The sequence below is a fragment of the Doryrhamphus excisus genome, linkage group LG17, assembly GCF_037039965.1.
Source record: "Doryrhamphus excisus strain RoL-2023G ecotype Guam linkage group LG17, RoL_Dexc_Guam_v1.1, whole genome shotgun sequence".
Taxonomy (NCBI): domain Eukaryota; kingdom Metazoa; phylum Chordata; class Actinopteri; order Syngnathiformes; family Syngnathidae; genus Doryrhamphus; species Doryrhamphus excisus.
Window position 1 is genome coordinate 18,871,451 of NC_136373.1, and position 9,005 is coordinate 18,880,455.

General features: G+C 42.0%; 2 long non-coding RNA genes across 8 annotated transcripts; both read left to right on the forward strand.

Annotated features, from left to right (window-relative positions):
* Positions 1-2,175: 2,175 nt before the first annotated feature.
* On the forward strand, positions 2,176-2,753 carry LOC144901926 (uncharacterized). The gene is made up of 3 exons (XR_013630102.1): positions 2,176-2,206; positions 2,321-2,372; positions 2,454-2,753. It is a non-coding gene; the product is annotated as an uncharacterized LOC144901926 (long non-coding RNA).
* A 1,580-nt stretch (positions 2,754-4,333) lies between these two features.
* LOC144901939 (uncharacterized) lies at positions 4,334-8,609 on the forward strand. Of its 7 annotated transcripts, none has more exons than XR_013630127.1 (6): positions 4,403-4,689; positions 4,766-4,878; positions 5,051-5,128; positions 5,612-6,437; positions 7,049-7,088; positions 8,327-8,609. It is a non-coding gene; the product is annotated as an uncharacterized LOC144901939 (long non-coding RNA). The 7 variants fall into 7 exon arrangements; XR_013630126.1 differs by lacking the exon at positions 8,327-8,609 and having other exon boundaries at positions 5,612-5,639; positions 6,332-6,437; positions 7,049-7,307; XR_013630121.1 differs by lacking the exons at positions 4,403-4,689; positions 4,766-4,878 and adding an exon at positions 8,051-8,067 and having other exon boundaries at positions 4,887-5,128; positions 5,612-5,639; positions 6,400-6,437.
* Positions 8,610-9,005: the final 396 nt, after the last annotated feature.

Below are 9,005 nucleotides of genomic sequence, written 5' to 3' on the forward strand. Positions count from 1 at the left end.
GGGAAAACTAGTTAAACAATCCTGAAAAGCGAGTACATTTATATGGATTTTGAAGTAGATTCAAAGGTAGTTTGGGGTCAAATTTACGAGCAAAGAGTACCTTTTTCATTCAAAAAAAGTAAATTTGACCAGAGTGTTTGCCAAGGAAAAGTTGCTTGGGAATTGTGCGTGCAAATTGTTACCTAGCTTTTCTCAAGTAAATGGCACTCCAAATTTTTTTCAGTGTACTGCCCAGTGGACCGCGACCTCCTCCAGCTGCTTTTGGGAGTTCTTTTGTCTCTGGACTGCTCCATGGTATGCCTTCTGCCCCCATCGCCTTGCTTTTCCTTTTTTGGACTGCACTAATGAATAGATATTCTGGCTGCCACATGAATTACATGTGCAGCATTCTCCATCCATTTAACAGAATACTGAAGGATGTTGACGCTCAAGAATTTGGTCCCAACAGCTTAGACAAGGTAAGATTACAGTACAGCTGTTGAATGACACCAACATGGTTTAGTTATTCATTCATTTTCTATGTCTCTTATCCTCACTAGGGTGGGGGTATGCTGGAGCCTGATTTGGGGCGAGAGGCGGGGTACACCCTGGACCGGTGGCCAGCCAATCCCAGGGCACATACAGTACATCCGGAAAGTATTCACAGCGCTTCACTTTTTCCACATTTTGTCATGTTACAGCCTCATTCCCAATTGTATTAATTTAATCTCTTAGCTCAAAATTCTACACAAAATACTCCATTATGACAATGTGAAAAAGTTTTTTTTTTACTTTTTTGAATTTATTAAAAATAGAAAACAAAAAAATCACATTTACATAAGTATTCACAGCCTTTGCCATGAAGCTCAAAATTGAGCTCAGGTGCATCTTTTTTCCACTGATCATCCTTGAGATCTTTCTACAGCTCAATTGGAGTCCACCTGCAGTAAGACTGTGCATGTCAGAGCACAAACGCCAAGCATGAAGTCAAAAGAACTGTCTGTAGACCTGCGAGACAGGATTGTCTTGAGGCACAAATCTGGGGAAGGATGCAGAAACATTTCTGCTGCTTTGAAGGTCCCAATGAGCACAGTGGCCCCCATTATTCGACTAGCCAGGATAGAAGGGAAAAATGAATGCAGCAATATTTTCATCCAGGATATCTCTATATATTGTTGCATTCATTTTTCCTTCTATCCTGACTAGTCTGCCAGTTCCTGCTGCTGAAAAACATCCCCACAGCATGATGCTGCCACCATCATGCTTCACTGTAGGGATGGAGGCCACTGTGCTCATTGGGACCTTCAAAGCAGCAGAAATGTTTCTGTATCCTTCTCCAGATTTGTGCCTCAAGACAATCCTGTCTCGCTGGTCTACAGACAGTTCTTTTGACTTCATGCTTGGCGTTTGTGCTCTGACATGCACAGTCAACTGTGGGACCTTATATAGACAGTTATTATATTTCCAAATCATGTCCAATCAACTGAATTTACTGCAGGTGGACTCCAACTGAGTGTATAGTAGACACCAAACTTCCAGAAGGAGGCGACTGGCACACTAGTGTGGGAAGTCCATACCTGCATGAGGAAAGTGGAAGTCAAAAATAATCATTCTAATAATACGATTCCCAATTAAGGGAATAAATCCCAGGTCTTTGGTTTAGTTATGAAATGTTGAATTAATTTCACAGGTGCCTCAACCTGTGGCTGTGTTGCGTTTTTGTGCACCGCCATCTGGAAGTAAATACAGCTTTAGTACAAATGCAGTGAAGCTGTTCTGGTTTGAAATAATGTTTTGTAGAAGATGTGTTAAGATCATTTCATTCAAAGAAGGCCATCTTAAAAAAAATACTACACAATCATATTAGAAAAGTGGTGTAGGTGGTAGCTTAAATCATGTAAATATTACTTATAATTTGCTCCAAATAAAGTCAGGGAAAACTAGTTAAACAATCCTGAAAAGCGAGTACATTTATATGGATTTTGAAGTAGATTCAAAGGTAGTTTGGGGTCAAATTTACTAGCAAAGAGTACCTTTTTCATTCAAAAAAAGTAAATTTGACCAGAGTATTTCCCAAGGAAAAGTTGCTTGGGAATTGTGCGTGCAAATTGTTACCTAGCTTTTCTCAAGTAAATGGCACTCCAAATTTTTTTCAGTGTACTGCCCAGTGGACCGCGACCTCCTCCAGCTGCTTTTGGGAGTTCTTTTGTCTCTGGACTGCTCCATGGTATGCCTTCTGCCCCCATCGCCTTGCTTTTCCTTTTTTGGACTGCACTAATGAATACAGATATTCTGGCTGCCACATGAATTACATGTGCAGCATTCTCCATCCATTTAACAGAATACTGAAGGATGTTGACGCTCAAGAATTTGGTCCCAACAGCTTAGACAAGGTAAGATTACAGTACAGCTGTTGAATGACACCAACATGGTTTAGTTATTCATTCATTTTGTATGTCTCTTATCCTCACTAGGGTGGGGGTATGCTGGAGCCTGATTTGGGGCGAGAGGCGGGGTACACCCTGGACCGGTGGCCAGCCAATCCCAGGGCACATACAGTGCATCCGGAAAGTATTCACAGCGCTTCACTTTTTCCACATTTTGTCAAGTTACAGCCTCATTCCCAATTGTATTAATTTAATCTCTTACCTCAAAATACTCCATTATGACAATGTGAAAAAGGTTTTTTTTTTTACTTTTTTGAATTTATTAAAAATAAAAAACAAAAAATCACATTTACATAAGTATTCACAGCCTTTGCCATGAAGCTCAAAATTGAGCTCAGGTGCATCTTTTTTCCACTGATCATCCTTGAGATCTTTCTACAGCTTAATTGGAGTCCACCTGCAGTAAATTCAGTTGATTGGACATGATTTGGAAATATAATAACTGTCTATATAAGGTCCCACAGTTGACTGTGCATGTCGGAGCACAAACGCCAAGCATGAAGTCAAAAGAACTGTCTGTAGACCTGCGAGACAGGATTGTCTTGAGGCACAAATCTGGGGAAGGATACAGAAAAATTTCTGCTGCTTTGAAGGTCCCAATGAGCACAGTGGCCCCCATTATTCGACTAGCCAGGATAGAAGTAAAAATGAATGCAGCAATATTTTCATCCAGGATATCTCTATATATTGCTGCATTCATTTTTCCTTCTATCCTGACTAGTCTGCCAGTTCCTGCTGCTGAAAAACATCCCCACAGCATGATGCTGCCACCACCATGCTTCACTGTAGGGATGGAGGCCACTGTGCTCATTGGGACCTTCAAAGCAGCAGAAATGTTTCTGTATCCTTCCCCAGATTTGTGCCTCAAGACAATCCTGTCTCGCAGGTCTACAGACAGTTCTTTTGACTTCATGCTTGGCGTTTGTGCTCTGACATGCACAGTCAACTGTGGGACCTTATATAGACAGTTATTATATTTCCGAATCATGTCCAATCAACTGAATTTACTGCAGGTGGACTCCAATTGAGCTGTAGAAAGATCTGTGAATACTTATGTAAATGTGATTTTTTTGTTTTCTATTTTTAATACATTCAAAACATGTCAAAAAAACCTTTTTTCACATTGTCATAATGGAGTATTTTGTGTAGAATTTTGAGGTAAGAGATGAATTTAATTCAGTTTGGAATGAGGCTGTAACATGACAAAATGTAGAAAAAGTGAAGCGCTGTGAATACTTTCCGGATGCACTGTATTGTAGACACCAAACGTCCAGAAGGAGGCGACTGGCACACTAGTGTGGGAAGTCCATACCTGCATGAGGAAAGTGGAAGTCAAAAAATAATCATTCTAATAATACGATTCCCAATTAAGGGAATAAATCCCAGGTCTTTGGTTTAGTTATGAAATGTTGAATTCATTTCACAGGTGCCTCAACCTGTGGCTGTGTTGTGTTTTTGTGCACCGCTATCTGGAAGTAAATACAGCTTTAGTACAAATGCAGTGAAGCTGTTCTGGTTTGAAATAATGTTTTGTAGAAGATGTGTTAAGATCATTTCATTCAAAGAAGGCCATCTTAAAAAAATACTACACAATCATATTAGAAAAGTGGTGTAGGTGGTAGCTTAAATCATGTAAATATTACTTATAAATTGCTCCAAATAAAGTCAGGGAAAACTAGTTAAACAACCCTGAAAAGCGAGTACATTTATATGGATTTTGAAGTAGATTCAAAGGTCTTTTGGGGTCAAATTTACTAGCAAAGAGTACCTTTTTCATTCAAAAAAAGTAAATTTGACCAGAATATTTCCCAAGGAAAAGTTGCTTGGGAATTGTGCGTGCAAATTGTTACCTAGCTTTTCTCAAGTAAATGGCACTCCAAATTTTTTTTCAGTGTACTGCGCAGTGGACCGCGACCTCCTCCAGCTGTTTTTGGGAGTTTTTTTGTCTCTGGACTGCTCCATGGTATGCCTTCTGCCCCCATCGCCTTGCTTTTCCTTTTTTGGACTGTACTAATGAATACAGATATTCTTGCTGCCACATGAATTACATGTGCAGCATTTTTGGTAGGTTGAGCGTTGTTGCACTTCCACCTGAATTGGCATCAGCTGTTGGGGCTCGATTGCGAGGCGGTGCCAGGGTTATTGATGGGTCTTGGCGTCACCGGGGCGCTCATTGTTCCTTGCTGTTCACCTGTCGAGGCTGTGTTGGCGCGCTCCGGTGGCGTGCTCTGGTCTGTCGTGCCATCAGCAGCGTATGTGAAAGGTAGGCATAAAATTACTGGGCGTGTACCGGTGACGGTGCATCATGTGACCGCAGCCATGGTTGTTTTAATTTGCAGCGGGGTTGGTTGTTGAGGACCTGGCGTGCATTTTGGAGGGCTTGCAGGAAGTGCAGTGTCAGCCTCTTGAGGCTAGGATTGCACTGGCTGTGTGTTAAGCTACCTTTGCTCCGGTAAGCTGCCGATGCTTTAAACAAGCAGAAAGCTAACTCAAGCACCATGTGTTGTGTTTGTGTAGCTAAAAGTTATTCTCTGCAGCAGAAAGCTAACTTTAGCACCACATGTTGTGTCTGTCTCAAAGTTAAATGATCTGGTTAGATAATTATTTTTCTTTTTTGTGGTTAGCACAGAGAGGTTGTCACGTTCCGGCTTGGGAGCTTTACGGCACGACCCCAGGATGCAGAGATGAGGACCCAATAGCAGGTAAAAAGGCATTTATTGTTGATACTATGCAGCAGACGAACGCACTAGCATGTTCAACAGAGAAAACAACATCAATGACCCAACAAAGAAAGGAGCGCGCACCTGAACCAAATAGGCATCACAAATAATGAGAAACGGGTGCGGGAGATAATGGACATCAACTGAAAACACAACAGAGCAACACAGGAAGGAAATACAAAACAAGGGCATGAACAAGGAACTGAGGAAAACTAAGAGCTGTCACGAGGGGGTGAAACCCGATCGTGACAGACGTTAAACTATTTGTTGGCAAATTCAGGTTCAACATTCAGGGTGTGTGTGTGTGTGTGTGTGTGTAAAATGTTTCAGATTGAATAGTTTAACAGGCTAACACATATTGTTTGAAGCAATGTCGGCGTGTTCTGTTGTACTTTGCTAGCTCTGACAGAGGTTTAAACTTCAAAAGTGGTGCCCTGTCAAATAATATTTTGTGTGTGTTTTCAGGTTGCTGCAACGAACGTGACTTGGCACTGTAAGTTCTGTTCAGCTTTTTTTTACCACTAGAACATCTATTTAAACACTAGATTGCAGCACAACCACTTTTCAAAAATGAGCCCACTCCCATGCCTCCATGATGATTGCATGTGCACATTTCAGACACTTGGTGCGCTGAGTAGTCACCTGTCAAGATATCATACTCAAAAACAAAACAGCGGTGCAAGGGAAAATCAGGAACTTGTGACTTTTTAGTGTCCCTTATGCACATCTGAGCAACCATTTTCAGTCTGTACTCCTCAGTCACATAAGATCACACTTAAAAAAGCACGAGACAGAGGTATAGTATATAAAATAATTATCTAACCAGATCATTTAACTTTTAAATAGACACAACACATGGTGCTAGAGTTAGCACAAATGTATACTCTTCATTGAACGCCATAAAAGTAGAGTGCACCAGGGGAGTCTTGCATCAGACTTTTCTAGTGACATTGTCTTTGAGCATACTCACAATCAACATGCTTTCGGCTAGCTATATTTTCCTAATAACACGGTATCTATAGACATTAACTGTAGATACTGTACAAGGTGAGCTGATCCAAGAGCAGCCCCAGTCCTGTTTTTGTGAATGATTATATTTTGTTGTTGTTGACATGTGCTGGCAATTTGCTCCTCATGTGCAGGAATGTTGTTGACAAATGGTATGACGTTATTGTACATTTTTAGATGCACGTAACAGTCACTTGGCGCGCGCGCTTTTATTTTGAATTTCTTCCAAACCCCGCCGACGGCAGCAGTCCGCAGTCGCAGCAGCAGTGCGCTTTCGTCACTGGTGAGTAGCATGTCTTTATCTCTATCATGTAATATTCTCGTATTAAACCAACATTACCACAGACGTATTGTGAGCTAAGCCAATGGTAAATTTGCAAAAGTGCCTATTTGAACTGTGCTAATGTTCTGGCTAACAAGTGTTTTGGCTAACCTTCTAGCAAACAAATGGTTTAGCTAACGTTTATAGTTAGTTAAATAAACAAAGGTGCAGTAGTACTATGGGGCCAGATATTGACCCCAGTCATTTAAGAAGGGACGTTTTTTTTTGGTCTTGTTTTTGATAGTGTTACTCAACAGCTTGATGTGTTGCTTTCAGGGATTCAATGAGTTTAATTATCATCTCATCAGTTGATGTGTGTGAGTGCATATGTCATAACTTAGAAGAGAGTTAGGAGTCTTAGGAGAGAAAAAGTCACCCATTGTTCAACATCTAGGCTGGCCGGACAGTCATAGCTAGTATATAGTTTGTGCTGAAATTGTGAATTTGACCTGAAATTGTATTTTACAGTTGGTGGGTGAATGTTGACCACAAAGCATTTACCTGTGCAAAAACAATTATAGAAAGTGCCCCTTGTTAACTTCTCTCAACCATTGTCTTCCTGTCCCATTTAGAATTGTCCAGATCACACTGCCAGAAAGTGTTCTTTGCCACGTGAGTCATGTATTAGTTTGCCACATTTGCACAATGTACATGTTGTCAGTTTGTGCTCATCTGTCATTTTCAGTTCTGATATTACTGCACTTGCAAGCTCAAATTGTAGTAGGCCATGTGACGTGCATGATGACCACGAGTTGGCGGTACATACCAAGTAGAAACAGCAGTAGATTACAGTGACCCCTAGTTGGCAGTGCATAGCAAGTACTAATAGCAGTACATTAAATTGACCACTAGATGGTGATATTTACCGAGTAGAGTAGCAGCGGTACATTAAAGTGACCACTAGATGGTGCTATTAACAGAGTAGAGTAGAATAGCAGTACTATAAAGTGACCACTAGTTGGCTTTACATAGCAAGTAGAAACAGCAGTACAGTAAAGTGACCACTAGATGGGGCTATTCACCAAGTAGAATGGCAGCAGGGACCACGGACTGACTTTTAAAAACAAGGGCCGCTGGCTTTAAGTAGCCAATGACTTGTGACTTTGTATTAACCACAAGTGATGATCCCCCGTTGACAACCAGGGTTAGGGTTAGGGTCCGGGGTTGGAGTCAGGGGTTAGGATGAACTGAAGTGTTCATGCTGTCTTCTCCTGACAATAGAGTCACAAGTTAGCAAAGGTGGGGTGTTTGTGCTTCCGGGTTCTTCTGTTGATCCCGAAGGACAACACCAGTTTTTCCACCTTTGTGGGAACGATTGCCTTGGCAAGAAGGTCTTTGGCATTCCTGAAGGTGTCCCCCGGAAAAAGCTGTCCACCTGCAGGTCTGGGAAGTCATTTGGTGGGAACTGGGACAGATTGGAATCTCCCAGGATGACGAATCTCTTCCGAACGGCAAGTTGGTGTGCCGATGACGCTGGACCAGTTGCTTTTGGCTCCCGCTGATTGAGCCGGACATAGAACTGTCGAAGCTGATGTCCGCCAGTATATCTTCCCATTGGCCTTCTTTTTCCGCAGGTGACTCCCTTGGTGGCGTAAGTAGTGGGGCGTCGTCAAGCAAATTCTCTGACTCCCAACAGCAAAGGGCCTATGTGGCCCGAGTTGGTAGGGGACTGGGTGTTAGAATAAAATGTAAATACAATTATAGCGCTAGTTAATGTTAGAATAAAATGTAAAGTCAATCATTATAGTGTTATCACCCTTATATCCTTTTGCTTAGACAATAGCCTTGAGTGTTTTGATGCAGCATTCCCAGGCGCTGACCAGCTACTCCCAACACCACTAATCTTGCAGGTGCCTGGAAATGCCAGCAGCAACCTTGAAGAAGTTTCATCATGCAAAATGTGCCGAGATAAGAACACATGCACAAAAAGTAATTATTCTCACATACACACACACAGACAACAAGTACAGCTTGTGCAACTGCTTGCTTCCCCCTCCCCTTAGAGATGCACAACCATGTATTAGGGACCTCCTAAAGAAAATAAAAAGAGAGGTGCATGAATGGCATACTCAGAGTGGAGCAGCATGTCACTGGGTATGTTGTTTCATTCTCCTCGCTGCGAGAAACTTTAAATATTGTTGTCTGTCTCTTCTGTACTTAAGTGTTTTTATAAGTGTCACAGGAGTTTGAACCTGACACTGGGGGGTAACGGATTCCCCTCGCGCCATCTGATCCAAGAGCAGGTACAGCCTCCCACTCCCTCACCCCAGCCCCCCCCCCAGCCTTCTTACACTTGTGCCCAACCTGTGGAGGGCAGTAATACGCCTTGGAGCGTTGAAACAAAAGAGGAAGAAGACAGACTGGCAGAGAATGGTGGTATCAACGGACCAGCTAACCAAAGGAAACAAGTAGTCTGCGCTGCGCCGTTGGGTAAGTAGTCAACATAGATCTCGTTTGAATGTTTGTTTCAGGTGGTTCAACATTTTTAAACGGACTGAGTCACGTTATGTAAAAAGTAACTGTTAGGTT